Below are 25432 nucleotides of genomic sequence, written 5' to 3' on the forward strand. Positions count from 1 at the left end.
GTTACGCCTCTGTGAAACATGTGTCCGTTTGTAGCCAGGGACCCGTGCTCGACTCCAAGGAGGCTTGCTGTGGAGGCCATTTATTTTAGCTAATTCAATTTATCAGCTGCTCAGTAGCTTCACTTTTTTATGAGTTTGGAATTTTTAAATTTGTTTTTTAAATGGGGTGGAGTGCAGTTGTGAGACACCGCACAGTATTTGAGACACCGTCAGCCTCACCAACCGACAAAACTGTTCATGTCTCGTGTATTTTACACCGTCACTGCTTTTACAGGAACGAAGTGATGAACAAGAGAAAAGAAATGAGACAATGAGCAAATGTTTTGATACAAAATCATAGAGAGAGAGAAAGAGAAGTTCCTAAGTTTGCAGTGGATACGGTGGGCTAAGCTTCGATCCACATTTCATCGGCCTTTGACGAAGCGCTTGAGGAATTCAGATTTTTTGTTGTAGTGCTGTTGAAGGAATAAATAATGCAGGTTACAGGGAAAGTAATACTTTACTGCGAGCCCCCCGAATAACTCCATTGTGTGAAATGTTAGGGGGACCTCACATTTCACATATGTGAGAAGCACTGGACCAACATTTATAATAATTAACATTATTTATATATTTGAGATATGTTATTGCTCAATAATTAGTTGATAATAATATATGATAGGACTTAAGATTTAGTTTGAAATAAAAAATCCTCTGAATTGTAATTTAGAAAGAATACTGTTACCTATTTATTTTAAGTAATGTTGTAGCTCATTTAAACTCACAAATGTTGGTGCAGTTAAAAAAAAGCTTCTTGTTTCCTGAATGTAAATCATCAGTTACATGAAATATATCACTAGCATCATTTAAAATTCACATTTTATTTTACTTTAATTTTTTTGATGTGCAAATATTCTTTAAGGGTCTGACAAACTATGTAAAGTGTCAGTTTAATAAAGTAAGCCTTTTCACTCATTTGCACAGAGAAAGCTGTGGTTTGTGAGAGTCTTGAGAAATTAGCTGAGTTGAGCAAGAAACTCATTTTAGGAAGCTACTGAACTTTAGAGCCGTGATTTATGTGTCTCACCTTGATGGTTCACTGGCAGTTTGGGGTTTTTGACCTCACTCTTTGAGGAAATCAGAACCCGTTTCTCTGACCGCCTCACTCTGTGCCTCCCTCGTTCCCTTTGTTCATTAGACATCTCAGTAACATGGGAATTGAGTGTCTCGACTGGCTGTAATGGGCTTATTTCTCCTGTGAAAGGTAGTTTTTAGAGCCACGTTTTAAAAGCCTCAGATGTGCCTCTTTTAATTTATTTATGGCGTTCTCTGAACACAGTTGAATTTATAGTATGCAGGATGAAGCCTAGCTGCTACCATAGCTCCTTTATGCATGCACACGAGCTGTGCTGCAGGGTCTGGTTCTTTATTTTGATTATGTGGGTCATAGTGTTGTGAAGGAGCACAGAACTGCACATCTTCTTGGAAAAAAAGTCTGTCAGAAAGTTGGATTTCCAGCTTCAGCAGCGTAATATGAGAGTAAATAGAAACTTAAAGTGACTGCTCAGCACTGAGGATGATGCTGTCGATCGGTTTCTTCTTGGTGAATGGCTCTTTACACACTTGCAGCTTTTGCTTTTCTCTCCCAGTGTTAGCTTGAACAAATATTAAAATAATGTAAAAATTCCAGCTGTGCTCAGAAATATTTTTTGACCCTTTTTAGGAGGTAATGGCAGAATTTTTGGATTAAAATTACTTTTTTTCTTTTTTTACAAATTATAAAATGCACTTATTAAATAATAAAGTAAAAATCTGATTTGTAAAAATGACAAAAAACTTTACTTGAGTTTCTCAGCTCCCAGAATTCAGTGCTAGTGAAGAAGACTGCAGTTGTCTTCTATGACTATTAATCAGTTGGTACGGTGCAGTTCATCGTCTAATCGGAAACCCTCTCTACTCCTCTCTGGGATGCATTTGTGTATGTTTTCCAGTAGTATGTCTGCTGGCAATCTCCACTGCTGTTTTTTAAGCCAAGTAACGACATGTCGTCAGATAACCTCCCTGACCTCCCCGGGCCAATTTTAGCCTCTCCTGCAAGCCTGTTCTAGTTATAAATTAGCCTGGTTCTTGTGCGCAGGCAGTGAAAAGGAAAAGCTCAGTTAGCAGCAGTGATTTATTAGCTGTTAGGCTTCCACTGTCATGTGACTGACAGAGGTGTCATTCAGGATGAAAACAGAAACCCAGAACGCAGGCGGGATCCGACTGGTTCAGGAAATAGGAGGTGGTTTCCTTTTCTGCCACTCAACCAGGAGAGAAGTTGCATGATTTACATTTGAGTATTCCTGCCAAGTAGTGTTTGAGTCATTCTCAGAGCCTGTTAGTGCCACACTGTACTATTTACTATGATTTTCAAGGGTTTTAAGGTAATTGTCTGCGACGTTCCTAAGTTGTTTGTTTGTTAAAATCCATAAGATGAGAGACAAACAGGAAATAAATATGAAATACTAAAATCTTTCTAAAACTTAAGTCTTTCCACTCAGCATCCACCTTGAATTGTCAGAGGGCATTTAGCTAAATGAACTTTCATTAAGAACTGCATTCGTTGAATCCTTAGATCAAACACTTACTTATAAGGGTTTAAAAGCTTTAAACAAGCCCTTCCACCCACGTCTTCCACCCTGTTTGCTGTTGTGCATTTTCCCACTGACTTCATCTCAGCTATGCCACGTCTCCCTTATGTTTCAGATAAATATGTTTGTACCTCATCATAATGCAACCTGTGCGAACCTGTGTGCTGGTAATCATCTATGTGATGTTGCCTGAAAACCGTGTTTTATTGCTCACTGCTGCTCACCTGGCTCCTTCTCTTTCCAAACACAGCACCTTGCATGTGCTTCACTCTATGACTCGTGTGGCAGCTGTATACATACTGTGCTATATGCTCTATACGTGGTCAGGCTCATCTAAAAATCGATTACTTCTGTAAATCGAGTTTTGCTTACTCCGATTACGGCCTTAATGCAAGTAAGATAATTTTGTTAAGATGTTTGTATGACAGTCCCAATAATGTGAGTATTGTCTTACTCGGGTTATGATCAAATTACTAGAGTGCATGTAAAACCAGTGAGTGGAAGCCCTGTTTGTCTCTGTTTACCAAGCAGGCTGCTCCAGTTTTTACCTCTGACACATGAATTGTTGTAACAAAGCCTGGATATCACCAGGCTGAATTCAGGGAGGCTCGTGCTGTTGCAAGTGTGGACAGTAAGAAGTTTTTAGTCGTCATTGCTTTGTTTGTTTGTTTTTGAGAATGGCTAACTAGGAGACAGTTTCTAGTTGAATTTTGCTGACTAATGTAGGCACACAGTGTGGCGTACAGTTAATTCATGCTGTTCCAGGAAGAAATATGATCAAAATAACTCCTCCAACAATGCAGCTGTTCATAGAGCAGGAGTTCGTATCCCCGAAGGCCGAGAAGAGAGGAGCTTTACAGGTGCTTCTTAGGCCTGAGCAATGTGACGATCATGTATTGTGAACAATCTTAACTTGGCATATCTGCTTTAAAGTCATAAAGTTTGCGTCATTAAATGACATTCCCTTCTCTGTGTGATGTAGACAAAAGCATGATTGGTTATGACTCCTTGGATCATTAATTAGAGTTTATTGTAAACCAGAGACAGTATGGCAGATGAAGAATAGCAGCGAGCAACAAAGGAGTCCCAAAAACAGCACTTCTGATCAGAACTTTCAAAATAAAAGCAAGATACAAATTGAATGCAGACCTTAGTGACACTGGCCTCGATTCGACTGCAAAAATAGGCCCAATCCAGCGTTTCTGTTATGATACTGATATCTGGGCTTAGGCAATTTCCTGATGCAAGCATTTAATAGTAGTTTTCTTCATTTTGAGACTCTGAAAAATTCAAAATTATTGCTTTTATAACTTTATCATCTGATATGTCACAATTTATATCCAAGAATAAAAACTTACTGGATTTGTATTTGCTAGTAAATTAGTAAGTGAAAACAGGAATAATTAAAAAGTAATTACAACATAAAAATCATTGCATTTATCACATTTCAGCTCAAAGTGAGAGTCTCTTGTAGTTATACTATTTTCCTTTTTTGTCTCTCACACTCTCTCTCTCTCTCTCTCTCACACACACACACACACACACACACACACACACACACACACACACACACATCGGGCGTGGAGCTGACATCCATCCATTCATTTATTTTCTTAACCACTTATCCAGTTCAGGGGCACAGGAGGGTTGGGGCCTATTCCAGCTGTCACTGGCTGAGTGGCGGGGTACACCCTTGACAGGTTGCCATCCATTCCATGGTGAAGTGAACTAATATTAACTGAGTTGACAACAACACTTTCTGTTATTTTAAGTGGAATAAAATCTTCCCTGCAAGTGTTAAAATGAACCAAAGACCTTCTAGCTTCTGTTCGTAATTGCTGTCTCTCCCTGAAAGTTAATGAGAGAGAGAGAAGCCTGTTCGGTTGTGTCAACTGTCTTGACCAAAGTTTGCAGTTAAATAAAAAACTTTTTCAAACATAGAAAAAAAGGAGCATGAAATGGCTCCAAACTACTGCAGCGTTTCAAAGAGATTTTACTAGGGCTGGGCCATATCATACCGTTCACGGTAATACCGGTATAATGTTGGGCAATGATAAGAAAATGAAATATGGCGATAGAATATGGGTAAAATGCACATGCGCAGTGCTTTTGTTTTCATACGCACATGGCGGAAAAAGCATGGTGGCGACGGAGAATATAAGAGCGAAAGTGGATCGTTGAATGAAACGGATGAACCAGAACTGGTTTGTAAAAAATGCTGCAGCTTCACTGGTGTGGAACTGGTTTAGCTTTCGTCCGTCAGATACACAACAAAGCACTATTTTTGGTAGCGCATGCTAGCGGGCCGTCGTTATTACCGTGTTTTTTGGAAAATACGGCACACTTAAAATCAATCCTTTGATTTTTCTGAAAATCGACAGTGTCCCTTATAATCCCGTGTGCCTTATGTATGAACTCTGGTCGTGTTTACTGACCTCGAAACGATTTTATGTACACGGCGCTCGAAAATCTGTCAAATGTTTCAGTACGACTTTGCTAAGCTACGAAGCCGCACCGCTTGATGGATTGTCGGAGCATTACGGCTGTCGTAGGCGGAGCCTCGCGGAGTGATACGTACTGCGCTTCAACATAATGTTACCGTATTGTGTGTGTATAACCTCTTTTTAAGTTGTGTGGATATTATACATGGTTATGCTGAGGATGTGTCGGCCAGTTTCCACTGAAATGCCTTTTGGTTAAACTGTCAGCGAGGAATTTGCATTTGCACTGTTAAATTTTTATATAACTTTAATGCACAGAAAAAACAGCTGCTTGTTTAAGTGAAAATACATTGATGGTTTTTTTTTTTGCACTAATAAAGTTGTGGAGTTGTAAAGTATTTTGTCTAGTGTCAATTATATCGTCAGTTATATCGTTATCGCAAATTTTCAAATGTGTACCATGATAAATATTTTTGGTCATATCGCCCTGCTCTAGATTTTACCATTCTACTTTAGCTTTCCATCTAACTGTTACTCACGTAATAAGCAAAGAACAGGTTAGGATGCCTTTATTGATACATGATCCAGTTTTTTGGGTCGGGGATCCAAATATTCCATCTGTGAGTCCCAGCAGAGAGGACCATGTGGTCTACTGGCCAGACTGTAAAGATGGCAAAACACTACCAGCAAATCGTCTCAGTGTTTACTGATATGATTGGTGCAATCGTGACTTCCACAGAAAGACATCTTCAGTTTCTTAATCAAGCTGGTGGCTCGTGCCTCATCCCAATAACACTGTCCAAAAAACACGATCATCCATATGAGCACAATTGCAAACTGGGGTGGAACCACCGTTAAAGCCAAACTTTTAAAATGACTGGCACACTCTTTCATGCACCAGCAGAAGCTTTTGAGCGTGCAACTGTTAGTACACCCATTCAATGATAAATGAACGGATTCTATTGCATTCTGTTCTATTCTATTTGCACCATAGTTTCTGTCCAAGGTGGGAATCTGCTTCTCTGATTGGCTAATGTTACAAACATCACATTATGTTTCTTAAAAAGGTCACCTGCTGGATGTAGTAAAACTCTCCCGTCCTTTAGCATGTGCCCAAACTCTGAGATGCAGGTTTACTTATTTATGCATGCCAGTTTGACAAGTCTGTTTGTTTTACAGAGTTGACACTCCCTCTCCTTTAGTACACAATGCACATGTAGCCCTCCACGAGGATGATGCACCATTAAACTGTTAGTTCACATGTTAGGACGTATTCTTAGGACAGAGATTTCATTTTTAAGTGCAATAATTTGTCATTGGATATTTTTTTAGTATTTGAGGAAAGTCATAGGGGTTGTTTACTCTTTACTTATATGGTAAAAGAAAGTCATGACTTTATGGGCGATTAGCATAACTTACTTTGACAAATAGCACGAAGTGCAGGAGGATGCTAAGTGTCATTCAACACTACAATAATGATGACAGATGATATGCGTCATAAGTCACTCATTATTGAATTATTAATGACCTGAGCGAAGTCTTGAGCATTGCCAATGGAAAATAACACAGATGTTTAGTGTTTGGGATTGTTCGCTGTGATAAATTAATACCCATGGTTACAGTTTTCAGTTCAACCTATTATTACCACATGAAGAAGAAAAGTAGAACAACATGTCGGTCTTTGAACTTAAAGTGATGTGAAAAAAATATTATCTAAAAAGCAAAGCAAGAGTAGATACACACATACACATGAGCACACATGCAGCATTGGATTCTGGCACAAATGGCCCCCAAAGGGTTGTTTATAAAGGGGGTGATGTCATGTCTGTGATGGAGGCTGTGTCTCTTTACCAGTGATCCATTTCTTACCCAGCTGTCCTTTGTGCTACTTAGCAGAAAGGAAGAACAAAAGAAAGACGGATATAAAGATGCAAGATTATTTTACATTCCTTTCACCTCCAGCTCACTTTATACCTGCCATTAAAAGGTTTTAGTTATTGATACGATGTTTTTTTTTCTTCATTTGTTTTTGCCCATTTGATATTTTCTGTCCTTTGCTGCACAAATGTAAGGAGGGAAATAAAAGAGCACAAGTCAAACATTGTGTTTCTACTGTATACCAGAAGGCGGTTGTTGGAGTGACCGCGTCTAGGACGCTGATTAAACAGCATCCCAGTGCTTACTGTGAGGTGCTCACACCAGACTGCTTCTGCAGTTTTGCTATTTGAACACCTTATTTGAAAAAGTGCTCATCTTTGTACTTTCACTAATCCAATTTACATATTTATTATCTTATTTAGTGTTTCAGCAATTTTATTCTGGACAGTTGCCCATTTCCTGGGTCAAAGGATCATTGGCAATTTGTCTGCTTGTCTTTGAGCCAACAGGAGTTCGTTCTTCTGTGCAGACAAAGGGTCGCGGGACTTCTTTGTGGCATCGTACGTGTGTCTGCGTGTGTTTATGTGCGTGTGCGCATATGTCAGGTCTAGTGTTTCCAGCCCCTCGACTCTGCACTATTTTAAACAGCTTGGCTTCTTTAACCACCGTGCTCTCTATGGCGGGCACGCATATAAGTGCTGTGGGGGGGTTGTTGGGGGAGGGGAGTCCATATAGAGCTCAGGGGGCTCCCTGGGAAATGGTTTCCATACATTTAGCGTTTCCTCTTTGTGGTGCAGCAGGGTTGTCGCGTCAAAGCTGTGGTACAAGGAGGGGTGGAGGTGTTGGATAATGCAGACACAATGGGCTAAGGCAAACATTAGGAGTGAGACAAAGGACACTCCGCTTAGGTCACAGGGGGGGCAGCTCTTCCCATTATCTAAGGGAAGTGATCTTAACTGAGGGACTTTTTAAACCCATCAGCAAATTAGGGGCAGCGCTGAGCTGCTGGTGTGCGTTCGGGTCATGATCAAAGCCTCGAGAGTGGGTCTGTTTAAAGAGGAAGGCCGTAAAGCAAAGGACAGCAGTCACAACACAGCACAACATGAGGCTGGGTTAGCGCTGAGAGTGCTATCATGACCGTGTTATCATTGTCACAGTCGGGATATTTACTCATGGGAAGCAGAGGATAACTTCTTTCTCATCTGCACTAAAAACAGCACAAGCACCGTATGTCATATGGTCAGCTGAGTGTTTCTGCACCATACACGTGTGTTCTAAGGCGAGCCAATCTATAATCATGCTACACCTCTAATAAAAATTGGCATCAGTTATCTTTTTTATATAGAATAACAAAATTGTGTTTCAGTTTCATTGTGTCAAATTATCATCTAGGTTTTTGTAATTGTGTTTTCTTTGGATATAGTACAACATTAGGTTTTACCTTTCTAGTATGACTTTGTATAGTTGTTGTCTAATCTGCTGTTCAGAGATTTGGGCTATACAGTATATTTAGCTTGAATTAATAATTTACTTAAATAATTTATCATTAAAATAACCACCAAGGGATTTTTTAACATCACTAATTTATTTAGACACTCCCATATTTGCTAACCACTTTAGAGCTGAGACGTAGGTCAGCTTTTAGTATTTTTTATGAGCTAAGCAGCTTGTCACGTTCCACTCTAATTTATTGCTTGAAAACAGAGTGTCAATTACGTGGTAATTACACGCTGTTAAAGCTACTGCTTAACTGCTGGACATTATGAACATTTATGTCTTTGTTTCTCACTAAACATTTAATTTACTATTGGGGTGTTCAACCATAAGGAAACAGTGCGATCAAAGCAATTAACCTGTCGTTAACAAATTTTAAAAGATTTCACTGAAAAATCACTGAAGAAAATTGATGGAGGGAAAAGCTAGAAAAGAAAAGCAGAAATCTTTTTGCCAAAAAGCTCAACTAAATGTCTCCATATTCACTTATTGCGCTTCTTCTCCTTTTTTTTGTTTTTTGAAACCTTATGCGTGTTTGTGTGGCTGAAGGACCATTATGGGACAGGCTTTTAAGGGAGATCTGGGAAGTGGAAACCTAATACTGCCTGACTGCTGCTCTTGTGTACATGAACCCCACAGCTGCTGGACAGAGAGGGAGAGAAACTGGGGAGAGAAAAATGGAGGAAGAAAGGAGGAGGGGATATAGGAGAGCACGGTGTGCTCGGTAATTAGTTGTCTGGTTTTGTATTGACCAGTCTGGTGCTTGGGCCTTGGGGACTGTTAAATTTGCAATTGAAACTGAAAGGATTATGCATCCAAAAGACATTAAACAGGAGCAATGAATAGATTGTGGGCCACATGGTGGACTACTTTGTTTTTCTTTTTTTTAATCTTCTTCCATCTTCTTAGACGAGCTCGTACTTTCCTTGTGAGAAGCTGATGTTTTACATGTTACAGGTAAATTACAAAAATGTACTGTAGGGTCATGACAGTTTTACATTGTGATAATGGCAGCCCGTTTTAAGAGTCAACCATTACAAAAACAAACACTACACTGGTTCGAGTCATCATTCGGGGTCAGTTTATTAAAAGCAGACAAAGTCTGAAATCATTGCCACATGCTACCTGCTGCAGAGTGCGATGCGAGTCTAATGAAATGTGTTTGAATGGAGACGTGGTGACCACGTGTGGGAATTGATGGCTCTAGCCTGAGCTGCCCAGGGGGGAAGGAAGATTTGTGTCTGTGTTTATTGGTGCTGAGGTTGCTCGTGCTTGCTGCAGTGGGCCCACAGAGTAGGTAACACCTTCCAAGTACTTGCTGAATCTTATGGCCCAGAGAGATTCCCTTTAGATGCACTGCCAGCGTTGATTTAAAACGATCAAACTGGTGTGCGTCAACAGTTTAGTGACTTTTAGCAGGGGAAAGCAGAGACGGGCACGGGAATCGCTTCAAACTAAAGTGTAACGTAGCCCCTTTCTAATGACTTCCATTGTGTGTTAGGGTCCGCTGTACCTGCCGTTCTCACCCTTGGGAATGGTGCAGCATGCCAAAAGTGACATCACCCTTGCCGTCGCAAGCCACACTTTGTTGTCGTTTCAGCCGTGAACCTCTTAACCTGCCAACACCACCAGAGTGAACACACGAGTGTACGGTTGTGTCAGTTTTTGCTGCTGGTTTAATGAAGCTCAGAGATTCACAGACCATACAGAGGCAGATGATGATGCCACAGTTTGAAACGATGAGGCTTTGACTTCTTCTCTTCCTATAATGTGGAGCTTTGTCTGAGTGGAAACGCTTATCGTTCAGGTGAACACTGCAGTGAGTACTCGTGCCCTCAGAGCTGGTATAAATGGTACGGCGCTGCAGCAGCAATGTTACTGTTACTGGCAAGTATAATGGACCCATCAAGCAGGCCAGACCTTACAGTGGGGAGGCAGAGGGTGACTTTTAAAAAGGCAGGCTATAATATGAAGGACCTCTTTGCTTCCATCTGCATCGAGCATTTGAACCTGCTGAACTGTGAGCCTTGAGTGTGTCTTGTGGATGATAGAGGGGTGATGTCATGCTCTCTCTCACTGTTTGTGTAGCTGGCAGAGCTGCTGGAGAGAGTCGCACACTATGACTTAGTCGAGAGCAGAACAGCCCTGTGGGACGCTGCCAGAAAGTTCCTGCCTGCTCCAAAAACTCTGGTTTCTGCTTTTTCCTCTGATTCTGCTTTGACACGATGATTCGAAATCTTGTACCAACAGTCCGTGTTTTTAATCTGTTCGAGTGTCCTGTGACGCTTTGCGACCCAGAGCGAGGAGGCACTCTTTGTAGATAAAACACACAATCTGGTCGAGATCCCGCTTTGTGATTATCACAACGTAAATACAGGAGAGCCTGAGCACAGGTGGCTGATGCTGGGCTGATGGTAACCAGACCGGACTGATGTGTGCATGGAAAAGAAATCACTGCTGTAATGTCACGCATAAACAAAGCCTGTTTTCTAAACCTTGCCATGTTCGCTTGAAACATCATACAGCTGAGCGTTTTCACATTGCCAGAACAATGAGCCAACTCCAAAACAGCAGCATGGGCAAACCTTCTTTTCTTTCACATTTACGTAAATATTTTCCCTAAACTTACAAAAATATGATTAGACAGAAACATCTTCTTTAAAAATAGCACTTTTGCTGCATTAATGCTTGAAATAAAAAATGACAACATAAAGATAAAATCAAATCTTTTCAATTGGAATTGTAGTTAAATTAAAGAATAAAGCCAAATATACTGCACATGTTAGGTGTTTATTATTCTGTCATATAAATGGTTGTATTTTTGTTTTAGAAAAACAAAAAAGAAAAACCACGGCCTTCCTGCAAAGGAAAACCAGAGTTAAAGTACTAGTATTTTTTTGTGTGCGTATTTTTATTTACTTAACAAATATATTTTTGTTTTATATATCCAGAAATAACAGGAAATGCATTGCCTTATAAATAAGTGAGCCAACACAGCTCATTGCCCCAGTCATATATGTTTGTTAGTATATTTGTACTCGCGCCCCAAAGGCCCATTTCTGAGCCTGGACAAACCCAGTAATATCTTCTAAATTGCCCTAAATGTTGTGAGGATTACTTTAATTTTCTGCACTATTAGGCATTTTACCTCAAGAAATGTGTCTGAAAGGCTTTGTGACATTTATTCTGATGATGTTAAATTTCTGGTTTAGTCTGTTCGCTTCATCTTCATTCCCTGACTCAGCAGCCAACTCCCAGAGAAAGTTCAGATTTTCTATATTTTTGGATTTTTTCAGGCAAAAACAGCTTTTTCAGACCGACTGCTGCATGCGGCACTCCATCGTCTGCTCGTCAGAATGAGGTGGCAGGTTTTGAGCTCCTGTGCTCATCTGCAGTTAAGAACCTTGCCAACTGAGACACCCCCACTCCCACACACACACACACCCCACCTCACCTTCTATTTGGGGGTCTCTGACTCCCCTCCCCTCATCCCTCCTGGTAATAGATGGCCTCCTCGCTTTGAGCTTGAGCCCACCTTTAAACAGCTAGACAGGACTGGGGTTTGTCTCGGGCCAAGCGGTGGAGTGGAACAATAGGAGTGTGTGACATTGTCTGGTGTGTGTTAGGAGACCGACGTCTGTCTGAAACATACGTACAAACACGTGATGGCGTTCTCTTCACACAGCTGCCTTTACCTGTGCCTGCCAGGTAGCAGAGAGGGAACACGGGACATCCAGGGTATGCACATCTGCACATTTTTTCCTCTTTTTCTTTTTAAGCCACTGCCGTTTGTCAAACGTGGCTTCGCGCCGAGGCATCCGTCTCCACATCACGTTCATTGCCGTTTCCATGCTTCCCGCTGTTTGTCTTTGACGACAAACCCTTTGTCTGGCTGAAGCCTTTAACACAGAGGGGCTGGGATGGAGCCTCCGTGGATCTGTTCTTATGCCTGTGTACGTGTTTGTGTCCATTCACGATAGACCATCTCTGAATATGTGTGTGTTTTCGATTCATAAGCTGCTAGGACAGACTGCAGCATTGACCTTGGCTTTGTTGAAATGTGTGTGAGGAGAGCATTGATGCGTGTGTGAAAGGAGTTTTTTCTTTTTTATTGTTCTGTCTAAAAGTGCTTATGATGCCACGATTCCTGTTATCTGCAGTAAAGGAGCATGTAGAGTTCTCCCTGCAAATCTGTTTTCCCTGCAGTGGCTCCATGGGACAAGGATCTTGTAGATTTCTCTTTTCTTTTCTTTTTTTTTGCTTTAGCATATTCTGCATTCATATGGAAATAAGGGGCAGATGAGGGACAGAATCTCACATCAATTTGATTGGGCCATGAATAGCTGCCAGTGTGTTTGGACTGACCCAGCGCTGCCTTAAAGGCACTGCCCAGCCTCTGCTCTAAGACCGCAGAGCCGAGCACATTTTCAGCTGCGACGCACACGTGTTCGTCCACACACGCGCGCTTCCACCAAAGATGAAAAAGCAGATGCTCATAATTGTACTCATACAATTAGTTACACTCGAGCACTTAGGAAGACAGAACGCTGTCTCATTCTCTGTCACTGTCTCTGTGTTGCACATATACAGACAGCCACGCCAGATCCCAGGGAGACGTTAGTGTCGCAATACGCTCGTCTTTTTTTTTCTTCCTTTCTCGCAAATCCTTTTTTTTTCTTTTTTATTAAATCCTCACTCACCCTCTTTTTCCCAGCAAAACGGATGTCATGATGATGGGCCTCCTTTAGCATTATTAAGGAAGTTTGACTTTATGCTTCCATTTAGTTTTGGGCCAATGAAAGATGCTTAAAATATTTTATTACAATATTTCCCTACATCTTACAATTAAACAGGACAAATAGATGTCTGTTTACATAAATGCAGAGTTAGAGTTGCTGCAGTTAAAACACAAATATAATTTTCCATGTGAAATATAAAATATTTCACATTAAAAAAAGAAAAGAAAATTTTAGCTTTAAGGTTTTTGTGGTTTTGTGTTATGTAATACTGTAACCCTGAGAAAATGCACAGGCATCGGTTGGATTAAGGTAATATGCTTTTTCTACGCTGTCTGTGAATTAATATTGTATGTGAGGAGTCCCGTTTCTAATAAATTTTGAGTGTGTTTCCTTCCCGGGCACGTCTGGTACAATGGGCCTCCCAGACCGAACTATTGCAGTTGGATCTAGCAGCAGGAATCCATCAAACAAGATTTGTCTCGGTGGATATGCTGGTTTTGTGCTCAAGAATTAGAGCCCACCACCCATATTCAACCCTGGTCTGAGTTACTTTGTCTTTTATCAAACTAGACAGTCCCTGAAAGCGTGGCTGTAGAGTTTTAATTCATTTAGTAATGCATCGTCTCTCTCTTTTTTTAAATAATGTTTTTAAAATATGATAACTGCAATTAGGCTTATTTCAATAACATAGACATTTAAAAAAATAAAATCAAGTAGATAAAGTAGAAAGAACCGATTCATTGTTCTTACTCGGTTTTATTAGGATATTAAACGATTTTTTCACAAGTATTCAGCACCTACTTTAAGATAAATTAATAACATTTATTTAAAAAAATTTTGTGCTTAATATTTAACCTGAAATTAAACTTTTTTTGCTATTAAATTTCCTTCATGAAAGTATTTGTTCTGCTGCTGTGCATTTCATCTGCTAGATTATCTTCGCTTTCTCCCTGGTGGCCGTTTTGTTCTGTTTTCCAAGTTTATGGTTAAATTTAGGCAGAGTTAAATATTTTGCCTGCTGAAGCATGGCATGTCCGCTTTAACACCAAGGTCCAGCCTCTGTCTGTTAAAAGAGCAATGTGTTGAAGGAGGGCCTCAGTGTGTGTGCGTGCTGTTTTGTCTCTCCATTAGCACCCATTCAGAGACAAAGAGTTAGAGGAGCAGACGATGGGCTTGTTAACACACAGGCATTAGTGAGTTAGTGTGTGTCTTTGTGAGGGAGGGGACACTCCTCTAGTGTTATGGGGCTTTCACCACCGATACACTACACTCCAATACCACAAGTGTCCAGCCACTGAATAGGGAGGATTTGTTGCTGCACACCTAATTAAATAGTGCTTTGGGTAGTGGTTGTGGTGAGGGGCCCTTTGTTCCAGTCCACCTTCTAAAGCACCTTGGAAAGCTTAGTGTTTGACTTTGGTGACAGTGGAGGTTAGACCCAGCCTCTCTGTGACAAATGCAGCAGCTGCCTTTCATATACGATGATCATAGCTGGGACCTACAGACATGCCCAGCGAATTGCTGCACATTTTTAACTTAATCACCCAATTAATAAAGTGATTGATTCATTAAAAAACAAAAGAAATGTGAGTTTGTTTGTTTTTCCCTCCCACAGTGAAAATGTAGTGAAACAATGTGAGATAGATGACAGAGTGAAAATGTTGTGGATCTGCTTAGTGTTGTAGGTTTTGAGCAGGACTGACTGCTGGGGGGTGAGGAGATTATGATGCCCTCTGCTTTGTGTAACAGCCTATGGGCTTGACCTGAGGGAGGGAGACTTTGTGGCCCTGAGAAGGGACAACACATCTGAAGTCGGTTCAGAGTTTGCACTTTCTTTTGGATAGAATCTAGATTTGAGGTGGTAACTGTTCTCTAAAGTTATATTATTACAGTTTATATAGAATCCAGTGTAATCTTTGTGTTATTGTTTGTTTCTCTGTAAGTTAATTATTAAAGTTTTTGCCATCACCTGATATTTTAGTGCCTAGGAATTGGTCACGTTTCTCCCCTTGACAACCCTAAAAGGAATAGCATTAGCTAGCACACAAGATAATATGATATTTCCCTCAGTCCACCTTTAATTTATGACAGTGGTAATCCTCATTGCTTCTGTTCTCCTGTGCACAGCTGACATTAAAGTGAATGGTAGTTTTTTTTAGATATGTAAGCTGCAGTCACAATCTCTTACAGGAATATCTGACAGGGTCACTCAGCGATCGAGGGGGTTTTGGTTGTTTGGTTAGCTCTGCTGCCTCATCATGAGCTGTGAGAGCAGACGTGGTGGAGCAGCACTCTGGCATTCAGCTGCCACCGATTCCAGGCAGGATGATGGTGATGGTGGGTTGCTGGTTTACCTGTGTGTTCCAGGAAACATCTGCCAAAGCTGCTGTTTGGTTGAGTGTGTGCTGGTAAATGTGTGGTGCAGAGAAATCAAACGCATTTATTTATTGTCTCATTTACTGCCAGTTGTTCTATATGAACAGTGGAAAAATTATTTGCTTTTGGATCCATTAGAGAGGAGAGGATAATTTCAGATGATAGAGAAGACACACACACACACACACACACACACACACACACACACACACACACACACACACACACACACACACACACACACACACACACACACACACACACACACTTGATCAAAAGGAATAAAAGATGTTTTTCTGTTTTTATTTCATCATGGGGTATTTTGACACACATTCCAGAAATAATTGATTTAAAGAATTCAAAAAATATTTTAACTTGAAGGAAAAATATATAAAAGGCTTCCCTGACGTATTTATTTTCACATTGTTTCATAATTCTGTTGTGTCTTTTTAAAGATTGGATCGTGTGAGTGCGTAACATGAGACGGGAATGTTGAGCTTGTCTTTGTGGCAGATTTGGCCGACTTGTCCCCGTCACTGTGTCGTATAAAGGTTCAGTGAAGAATCCCCTCCCCTCCACCCCATGGTCCCATCTCTGCCATTGTTCCTGCTAACATCAGTCAGCTCTGTTTTTTACATGCAGCCTTTTTTTTTGTTTCATATCCAGGATGAATAATGTCCTTTTTATTTTCAGGCCTTGTCTCATGTTATTTATCTAGTTTATCTTCCCTTTCAGATTATGTTTAATGTAAAAAACAATTAAATGAAAATGAATTTATGTTGCATATTTTACTCTTTTGTAATTTTTTAAAATGTTTCCTAAATAAGATTGAAAATAAATTATAATTTTTTTAAAGCAATTTAATAATTTTGAAATTATAACATTGTATCTGTAGTGAGATGTTTATCACGCAGTTAGCAGCTATTATTTGTTTCAATCAACATTTTAAGAGTTATTCTTGTTAGTTTAATTTTTTGTCACAACATAAACTGGAACTGAGTTTTAATCATAGAAACCCAGACTACAGAGGAGATGCACTGTTTGCAATCAGCTGGCAAACTGCTTTTTTTTTGTCTGTTTAATTATAACATTTAATTTCACATGAAAGCAGATTTTTCTTCAAGCAGGGCGAGACCTCCAGCTGCTCTGGTTCTGTGCTGTTAGGATGTGGGCTCTGGCAGCAGCGGTATTTTCGGAGGAAGGCCCGGTAGTCGCTGTGGGATCAGCCTCAATTGTTGTGCGAACACAATGCCTTTGCGTCCTTACTTCACTGCTTCTTTTGCTTTGCTTCCCCTGCCTTTGAATTTGCTCATTTTCTGCCCTGTTTTGTTCCCCCCATCGCCCCCTTTGATTGGCCCCTACATAGCAACTTGTCACATGGAGCGTGTAGTCTATAACTGCTCCTCTCTGAACCTTTTGCTTTTTAAATTCAATGCGAAGTGGTACATTTCTGCACTTAATTTTTGTAACATGTTTTATCCAATTAAATGCAGTTAGAAAAATTCTTTTAGCATTAACTGTTTTTAAGTATTGTTTTTAAACATTTAAAATATTTAAAAAAAAGATGTTAACACAATTAAATAAATTCAAACCACTTATTAATAATGTTAAATCAAAAATAAATTATTGTAAAATAAGTACATGAGATAAAAAAAATCTAACAATTACTTTTCTACTTTCAAAATAAAAAATAATCAAATAAAACCATAAATCCATATGTGAAATAACAAAATGAGTTTTTCTTTATGAATCACAACAATCACCTTATATGACTGTACAATGCTGATATGTTGACATTGATCGTGCCACCTTTTACTGTCATCAAGCCTCTCACTGCCTTCTCTCTTTGGCCCAGTCAAGTGCACATATGCTCATCCATAACCATTTACTGCAGCAGTTCAATATGTAAACACACACACACACACACACACACACACACACACACACACACACACACACACACACACACACACACACACACACACACACACACACTTGACGTTAATAAAAGCACATCGTTTTAGCTGCCTTCACATAATGATTGTATTTAATTAATTACCAGGACTTGACAGGTCGAGTGGTTTTGACTTGAAATCATATTGTCATTGGGTCTAATAATGAGCCAAGTAATGCAGTAATGTATGTGTTACTTAATTTATTTATTTTGTACGTACAGCTAATTCCTCAGAATATAACTGAGCAGTTCATATTTTTTCAATTTTCTATTTTGTATAGTTGTTTTGTTCCTTTACATATGACTGGAGTCATTCATGTAAATAGTTTACATTTGTTTTACAAATGTTGCAATTGCATTAAACAATTAATATTTAAGTGCTTTATGTCTATTTATAAATTTTAGTTGCAGATTTTTTCGATTCAACCAATTTTCCTTTTTGTTTTTTTTATTTTTAGACAGGTTTTTTTTGCAGAAGTTTAATTAATTAATAACTAAAAATTCATTTGTAATCATAGCACGCTAATATAAATATAATACTAGAGAATACTATAGAAATCAAGCATGTTGGATCATCCAGTGATCAGTGAGGGGTGAAGAAAGCAACTCAGCTCTTTTCTGCATTCATCACTTTAGCAAAATACCAGACCACATCAGGAATAAACTTGGCAACAACTGTTAAAGATGACATTTTCTTTGCAAAAAAAAAAAAAAAAAGATAGATAGATATTCTTACAAGTATTAAGAAAAGGAATCACAGCTCTGGGCCCACAACACAAACCTGAGAAGAGAGGGGAAAAAAATGCTGGCTAAGCTATCTGTTTCACACACGCGGGGACAGAAGGTTCGATATTCATTCGATCGATGAATGAAAAGGCACAATGGCAAAATCGGACAGGCTCCTTTTCAAATCCACGTCTCCAGTGTCCCCCCCCACCCACCCACCTCTCCCTGCCGCCCCTCCACAGTCTGCAGTCGCTGGGCGGCTGGTGTGGCAAACAGAGAGAGAAAGAGAGAGAGGGGAGAGCAAGGGTTACATCAAGGCTGCTCTCTGGACCGTGCAAACAAGTCTAGACCAGTGACCTGTTCAATGGCTCCTTTTGAGGAGTGGGGCAAGTTCGGTCAGAGCGAGGAGAAAGGCAGGCACAGCCTCTTTTCACTGCCGAAGCAGCTCACAGCTCGCGATCGACAGGAGGTAAGGAGGGCCGGGAGGGCAGGCATCTGCTTCCATGGTTACAGGCCGGGTATGGGGACCCTACAATTGAGGAAGCTCCGTTCTCATGCTCCCACAGAGGCAATGTCACGCATTTTAAAAATGCGTCAGGCCGGGGCGAGGACCACATCCACCAGCGGCAGAGTCGCTCTTTCAGTGTGGAAATAAAATGATAGCACGTCTGTTTGAGGGGTGCAAAAAGAGTGTGTGGGGGGGGCCTTTGGGATGGGGGTGGCAGCATGTGCTTGGAAAAGAAAGAAATGCGTCACATGATTGAAATCCTAATTCAAAGTAAGGTGTTTGCTTTTTTCCCGCGAGCTGCAGTGATTTTCACAAATGCGCCCGATGTGTGTTTTTAGCGGCTTTGGTGGTGAAATGATGTGGTTTTGTACAAGTTAGTGGCACAAATGATTTATCCTCAGAGGGAGCAAAGGTCAAGGTTTATATGGTCCGATATCTTAATGAGGATTCTCCCAAAGCAGCAGAAAAATGGAAACAAAATAACCTTTTTTAAATTTCTTCCGCAGGAAAGACGTTTTCATTTCTTTCTTTTTTTTTCCTTTCTTTTTTTTTTTTGGCAGTGATTTCAAATTCAAATCAGCTCTAGTGAAATGTGCATATTTGTTACTTTAGCACAACGTGTGTGTGACGGTTTTGGATTGCAAACCAGTCAAATGTGAGGAGTCACATCTGTCTGTTTATTTGTTGATTTGTTTGTGTTTGGGCACAAGCTGTGTGTGCGTGTCTGTGTGCTCGTGTGCACGTGTGCGTGTGTGCCGAGTTGAATGGATGCTTTGGGCTTTTCTTTACGAAGGCGGGCTGTGTTGGAACGTTGAATTTGGTCATGCAGCTGACGCTTTACCCCTTAAAACACTCCAAACAGAATGAACAGATGGCCGGCCCTCAGGAAGGGCTTGGGGCGTTGGATTTGCTCTCAGACCGTGGGAAAGTCTTTGGCTGACTTCACCTGCTCGGGGAGCTGATGTGACTGGATTAAACGGCAGTGAAAGAAATGAGAAATTAAAACTAACACAGAGCACGGTGCACGGAGCTTTGTACGATTGCGAGCATTTGACTCACATCTTGTTTAGCAGTGGAAAAAAGGGACAAACTGAGACCCGCAGAAACTGATTCAGTGTTTAAATTTAGAGCTTTTAAACACAACAAACATGCTTTGTATATTGTTATTTTTCTTTGTATGTGTGCAAAGGAGAGCAGGGTGGATGGGTTCAGTTTTTTTTTTTCATATGTCTTTGTAATCCTAATTGGAAACAGTTGATCCTCAGTTTGTTGAGACATTAGACATGATGTTTGGCCATCTCACCCTCTGCTTTTGATCATCTCTGTCTCAGAGAGACAGCCATGTGCAGGCTTTGATTTATTGTTATTAAAAAAGAATGGGGCTGTTTGTCAGCCTTCCATCTGATTGATGCTAAGATGCATGCACACTTCAATTTAATACTCTTAAAAAGAAAAAAAAGGCCCACGTCTGTGCACTTAATGGCTCATTAATTATGTGTTTGAATGTGCAATAAACTTAGATGGATTATCTGCACTGAAAGGTTGTGTTTTGTTCATTTAATTTAATGTGTGGATGCTGGAATTTATACAGAAGCCACTTAAGGATGTGCTGACAGGTGTGAAACTCCATTTCAGACCTCACGAATGAATCATCGAAAACAAAAATCACTGCCACAGCTGAGATAATGATGGGTGTAGCGTGATGTCCGGACAGGTAGCTCTTTATTCACCGCTCAAGGATTCACTTCCGTGATCCGATTGCAGCTTTCGGCAAAGGAGCAAAACGCAAAAAGATGGTGTCCTTAGGCTTTGTGATTACCAGCAGGATGATTTTTTTCTTTCTCCCACAGTTTTTATTGGTAGTGGTTTTACTTGTGGCAGGGACTTCAATAGATATAGAAAATTAATTTGACAAGTGTCTTTGCACATGGGTAAATATTTGCCATATTGTTGTATTTATGACACCAGTTCAGTCATTTCCAAATGTCAACTGATAACCACAAGAATCCTTGGTTGGTGTTAGTCCAAGTGCTTTGCTCTCAATGAAATACTCCATTTCAGTTAAACTACAAAAAAGTAGAGTGCATAAGAGTTCAATTTAGGCAAGAGTCAAGTGCTCTCCATCTGAGAAGTGGGAAGGGAGGAGTTGTTGGGTAGTGGAGGAGGCTGTGGAGGACTAATCAGATGTGTTTATGTGCTGAGCAGCGTAGTCAGTGTTAGACAAGAAATGTGAACTTGACTACAGAGAGCCTTTGGGAGTATAGGTGCATGTGCTCTTGAGATTTAGCCAAAGTTGGGTTATTTCTGGAAAGGGGTTTGCGCCATAAGGATTAGGTCATCCGGTTGTATATTCCATATTCATTTGGAAGACGTGCCCTAGCGGAGCAGCGATGATGTGACAGCGTCGACAGCAATTAAAAAGAAATGGTTGTTTCTTTCTCTCCCTTTTTTTCTTTTTCAAGCTCTCGACCCGATCGGTCCAGCTAAGCACTTCATTCAACAAGAAGTGATGTTCCAGCTGTTTTTTTCTCCCTCTAATTGCATACGTGCGAGCTCATCTCTGCCTCTCAAAAATGTCTCATCTAAATTCAAAAAGTTCAAGAAAATACATTTTTCTGTGTGACTGCAGAGCCGCGGAGCATTGCTAGAGCTGGGCTCTGACACTGGACCAACACTAATTGGGTTACTAGAGCTCGTTCCCTATTCGCTCATACCCTATATATAAATACACACTAAGAGACATTTTGTGCTCCGGCCTGGCTGACCTGTTCACATCATGGTTTATTTTTATAGTGGTAATTTGCCATTGGCCTGATGGTTTGGTTTCAGAGGCCCACATCATTAATCATGGAGGGCATTACTGCAGTGTAATTACACTTTCTCTCAGTGAACCCGCAACATATAACGCAAACACAGTTAGCTGCAAAGTATGCTCGGCACAACGGCAGGGGAGGGCTGCTGTGTCTGTATTGTTAAAATATTGCACTCTAGTTTCGAATAGAAAAGAACGAGTTTAAAGGGTGCTCAGAAAATCCAGTGGTCAAAATCCCTTTTAAGTGCGTTTGTAGAGAGCGGCTGTGTTTCACCAGTAACTGTTGCTGATGATTGACTACAGTGGAACATCCTCTTAAGGAATGTTGTTTGAAGGTGGTGTTAAGAGCTTAAGAGTTGACAATAATTAAAACCACAAACACGCCAGGAAACAAATGGAAGTATGCATGTGTGCTGTGGGGGGGTTAACGGGTAAGTTGGAATCAGTGACAATGCCGTATAACCCCTTTAAGATCATTATTCCGCACAAAATGCACCCCCGGGGTGTGTGACACATTTGTGAATGGGCTCTTCCGCGGGATTTAACGGGTTAACAGCAGACAAAGGGAGCTGGGACCATGTAACCCAGCAGGGGAGACCCCAGTGGAAACACCAGGCTGCCTTATAATCCTCATGCTGTCCCATCCCGTTTGCTCTGCTCTGCAATCACAGATGACTGACATGCACCCTGTAAGTCGACATGGCTCTGGGGTGAGAGGAGCCACGTGTTTTCAGCTGGTCTCGGCAGAATTTCCTCCACCAACTCTCTCACACACACACACACACACACACACACACACACACACACACACACACACACACACACACACACACACACACACACCTCCAGGCTGTGTCAGCACACCTCACGCTTTTGTCCAAGTTGTCAATGAAAAATGATAATTAAAGACAAATGCTTTGATTCCCAGTGGATGGACATGAACTTTGGACAGATGCCTGTCTTTATTGTCTTGACCAGCTGCATGTGATTTCATGCTGTAAGCCCTGATCTAGCACACATATATGGAAGCATCATGCAGTCTATTGTAGGGCAACGTGTGCTGTAAGGATCTGGTTGTGTGCTGGAGATCATAGAGGCCAAGCAGAATAAATCCAGTTCATAATACAGCGTTACAGATGTCAGTTCCACTGATGTTTGCAGTACATCTTTTGCGTGTTATACTTGGCCAGTTACAGTCTGACTTTTTTCTAATAGCATAGCCTTTTCTGTCTGAATGAGCAACTGCATTCTGTTAAAAAAGATAAATTGTGGCAGCTTTATTTTCTTTGATTAGAGCCTGCACAGATGTGGTTTTTCACTGGTAAAAGATCTTTTTGTTTTCAGGCAGTGATTCAGGCTAAAATGTGTATTTAATTCTCGTCTTTCAAATGCACGGCCATGTTTCACTCGTTCAAAACATCGATTTTCACTTTCTTTGTGAGATTATGAAGCAGTTTAGGTCAGTAAGCCACATTTCATTGTGAGCAAACTATCTGGAGAGGTTCTGTTTGTCGGCTCAAGGTATTTTAACTAACTTTAGTATTCACGTTCTGCACTGCACAAGCATCGCTATGCACACATATCTTGAAAACTCAATTTGGTTTAAACCAAAGGCTCAAGCGTTTGCTGTTGTGGTGGATTGTCATGAGAAATATGGTGATATAATAATATTTTGGGCATTATTTTCTATTTGGCAAGAAGTAATTAACTGCTTGAGCGTTGTTAATTATGAGAGGGGAAATGACAATCCGAAACTTGTAATGTTTGCTCATTTGAAATTATTCACCCAGAGAAACGGACGCGGCTGTTTCTCGTAGGATTTCTGGAGCGTAACGGTTTCAAGCTACTGTTTGACCTTGCTGCTCTTAAGGTGCACCGTGGGCATCTTTAGATTCCCGACATGTTTCCGGACCCACTCAGATGTTGCTCGATTACCCCTTAATGGTCATTTTCTTTGGAAGGCAGGGCTGATTCACCTGCTGATTTACCTGCTAGTCCCCGGCTTTATTTGCCACAATAAGAGCCGTGAAGGCTTCCAACTGTCTGGTACCCGACTGTGAGTGAAAGTCATCTGAGCTCCAATAGCCATTTAAAAATCATCAGATATTAATTCCTCTCCTCTTGCTTTTGAGTTTTCGGCTTATTGACTGGTACCTCCTAATTGTGTCTGATTGTTTTGCAAGGGCCTAATTAAGGTCTTGAATCACCAATCATTTTTCCATAGTCCTATACTAATTCCCGTAATTTCCAGTGTTCTCCTTCCCATTGTCAGACGATTGCTTTGATAATGAGCGGCTGTGCAGGGGGATTATCTTGGAGAAAGCATTTGGTGAGGACACACAGAGAAAAGGTATCATTATGATAACTGCTTTCTCTGCCTCCTAAATGAGAAGTCATCCTTAAAGTAGTCGATTACGGTCTGCACCTCTAGAGAAAGCCTGCGCAAAATTATTTGTGCCATATAATGTTCTGAGGTTCTGTGAAATTTGCACACCTGTCTCTATGATATTATGTGGCACAAAGAAGCATCTATAACTACAACACAGGACTGAACGGTCTCTGTAAGAGATGTACCAACCTCAAACTTAAACTAATAAACAATAGCAGCGTCGCCCTTTGTGTCTCCTTCAGGGTGAAGTGTTTTGGATATTTTGTTTACGAGTCCTTTCAGTTATAGCTCACCTGCACCGATGTTGTGCCTGATAATTTCCCTTAGTAGCAGTAATGCACCTACATATAAATGTTCCTTTGCTTTTTAATGTTGAGCACATAGATCATAGCACACAGCGTCTTTCTAGTGAACGACAACATGAATGACGCGATGTTAAAATGTTCTGAAAAGCCTGTAATGATCAGAGAATGTACTGAAGTACAAGTTAATCATTTTAAAGCTGTTCACACTGTGTGAATCATATTTTAAAAGGTGGCTGTATTTTAAAAACTGATTGGATTTTTTGAACCGGATTTTTAATAGACATCAACATCTGTGACAAATCACATAAATGTTCACCAGCTCATCAGTGATTAGACCATTAGGGTTCAAACATTAGTGTATTTCTTTGAATGACAACACGTTTGCTTAGTGCTCTTTCCATCAGTATGTAAATGGTAACCCGAGCCTTTCGTGTCTCTATTGTTTTTACCATCTGAGCAGCCTGATAGGAGACAGCGGTAATTAAAGCACGGGGGCGGGCCGTGAGGGGAGCCAAACGCACAATAAAAACCTTCTGTGAGATTCCAGGACGAAGGTGCCACGCAGTCCGATCCATTTTAATTGTCATTTGAATTAATTTGAGAACCCTCAGGTCGATTAAAAAGATGCATTCCTCCGGCTGCGCGTGATGTCATATTCATTGATCCGTAGAGGTTACTTTATGCAGTCGTGTAGGATACGTTTATGCTTCTGAAACTTGGCCGTTTGGAATTCATTAGCTATTGATCCCTGTTAGCGATGGTAAACGCAGGGTCTGATAGCAGCCTTGTCTGAAGCCAGGTAATCAATTCAGTGCCATTCAGAAAACAAATGCCCTTTTACTTTATTATTGTTCTGCATCAACATTTGATACTGCAGCAAAAAAAACCCCCAAAAAACCCCCACTCATATCTCTGTCACAGAGTAACTTTGAATTTACTGTTTATTTGTCGAGCTTTTCTTCTGCCTTTGCGTTCTTTTCCCCTCTTGAGTTTGTACGAGGTTCGGTTGTCTCTGCACAGCCTCTTCCTCTCTCCTCTGCTCTCACTGACTGATTCTTGTCCTCCATCCATGCCTCCTTGCGCACTGATTGGCTGCCTGTTAGTCAGTTGCAGCCAATAAGCCATTTTGAAAATCTCAGTGTTTAGTCTGGTGCTAGGCAGTAGGATCAACAGACAGGTGGGTCGGGCAAAGTCATTGCCG

The 25432-nt window shown here is 40.7% G+C and overlaps 1 long non-coding RNA gene across 3 annotated transcripts in view; it reads left to right on the forward strand.

Annotated features, from left to right (window-relative positions):
- Positions 1-25432, forward strand: part of LOC113030718 (uncharacterized) — a 44540-nt gene that overhangs the window by 987 nt on the left and 18121 nt on the right. The window contains exon 1 of one of the 3 annotated variants that reach the window (XR_003273640.1): positions 18005-18686. The exons of 1 other annotated variant lie outside the window; for it this stretch is intronic. This is a non-coding gene — a long non-coding RNA (uncharacterized LOC113030718). Of the gene's footprint in view, positions 1-18004; positions 18687-22599; positions 22611-25432 lie in introns of those variants that run through there. One more of the 3 variants, XR_003273639.1, reaches the window with a different exon arrangement.

The sequence above is a fragment of the Astatotilapia calliptera genome, chromosome 10 (genome assembly GCF_900246225.1).
Source record: "Astatotilapia calliptera chromosome 10, fAstCal1.2, whole genome shotgun sequence".
NCBI classification, from domain to species: domain Eukaryota; kingdom Metazoa; phylum Chordata; class Actinopteri; order Cichliformes; family Cichlidae; genus Astatotilapia; species Astatotilapia calliptera.